This window comes from Pygoscelis adeliae, unplaced genomic scaffold, assembly GCF_000699105.1.
Source record: "Pygoscelis adeliae isolate BGI_AS28 unplaced genomic scaffold, ASM69910v1 Scaffold75, whole genome shotgun sequence".
Lineage (NCBI taxonomy): Eukaryota > Metazoa > Chordata > Aves > Sphenisciformes > Spheniscidae > Pygoscelis > Pygoscelis adeliae.
In genome coordinates, this window is record NW_008824772.1 from 5,284,143 (window position 1) to 5,285,935 (window position 1,793).

Below are 1,793 nucleotides of genomic sequence, written 5' to 3' on the forward strand. Positions count from 1 at the left end.
GGGTGACACAGAGCAAAGCCCCCACAGGCTGCAGCATCCTCCAGCTGTCGCCAGGGCCAGTATTAAAGCATCAGCTGATCCCGCAGCACTGGTTTAGAGCAAGCCAGACTGGGGGGAGCGAGGGCAGAGATCCAGCAAAGGAAGGGGGAGATGGGCAGGGGCCCTGCTGGGGTCCCTTTGCCCCCGGCTGGGTGCCCAGTCTGCCTCATGGCCCCAAAACCAGCCCGTGCTCTGCAGCAGCCAAGCTGCAGGCAGAGGGACCAGGGCCCCCGGGCGTCGGCGGGCGCACGAGCCCCCCCCCCCGCCCGCGCACGGGAGGGGGGCAGCTGCTCCAAAACCTCCCCGTGCCTCACCTTAGAGCCACCAAAACGCCGGGCATCACCCTCGAGAGCATCTGCCCATCTCTGCTGGTGCGGGGTGCCAGCTCAGCCCGTGCCCAGGCACCACCCCCCTGCCTTCCCCAGGTGCAGGGGAACGGGGACACGGCCACCCAAAAGCAAGTCATTTAGGGCTGTCAGGTGGCTGCTACCCGACCTGGGACCACGGCCACCTGCAACAGCATCCTTGTGGCTGCTGGGGCCTGGAAAGGCCGTTTCCAGGGAGGTTTCAACCTACCTAAAAATCTGCTGCCTGACGCAGGACATCCCCACACTGTCCCTGTCCCCAAGGCAGCCTGGCCACCTGCTGCCCGGGGCTGTGGATGCCATCGGGGCACCTTGGGGTTGCAAGAGATGCCAAAAATGGAGAAAAGGGAAAATGCGTTTTTTTCCCCCCTGGGCCTCATTTTAGCTGCTGTAAAACCAGCACCCGCTCTCTCTGGAGGAGAGCTCGGCCAAATCTCCGAGGCTACTGCAGTGCGGGGGCTTGGGGCAATGGGGGACCAGGACCTCACACCCCTCTCTCGGTTACCTGCTGGCCACATCCTACTCCCCCCCCTCAGCCAGCCCTGCCTGCCCACCACTGCCTGATTCTGGCAGCACTGCCTCTCTCTTGCCCAAGGAGAGGAGATTTAAGCATCAGCAACAGGTCCTCCTGCCTCAAATCTTTTTTCCCAGGACAGCAAAAGGGTGGCTTTGGGGTTTAACATTGAAAGCGGCAGCGGCTGCATGTAACCCCTTCTGCTGCCTTCATGGTTGTGGTGTGACCGGGTCTGGGGGACTGGCTTTCCAGGGACCTGGTCCCTCAGGGCTGGCACAGAACCTCTGAGCCACTTCTGTGCCCCTAGTGTCCCCCCGGCAGCCCAGGGGCCTCATCTACCCCCCCCGGGACCGGCTGCTCCCCAGGCTGGATCCATCGGAGGGTCTCGGCTCGGACCTATTTCAGCCATGGTGATGCTTCACAGGGAAAATGTTTCCCAGCAGAGCTGCCAGCATGCAGGTGGGAGGAGGGGGGCAACAGCAACCCCCCCTCCCCCCAGGGCAATACCCAGCTCCCCCATCTCACCTGTGACCCTCCAGCATCTCCATCCCACGGGACATTTAACCCCCATCACAGCCCAAACCCCACACGTGGGACAGACGGACAGACCCAGGTCTGGCGCACAGCTGGGCACAGCTGGAGGGTGTCTGCAGTGGGGACAAGCAGTGGAGGGCGAGGACCGGTGGTGACACGCGCAGGGCCACCCCAGCCATGTCCGCTCTCCCTTAGGAGTCAAACCCAGCTAAAGGAAGAGCCAAACCACCCCCTTGAGCTGAGAGGAGCTAAAGCCCTCCAGGTTCTCAGTTTTCCTGGCAAAGTCCTTCAGTGTCTTAAAAAAAACCAAAACCACAACATTTTTCTGGGGGAAAATGCAG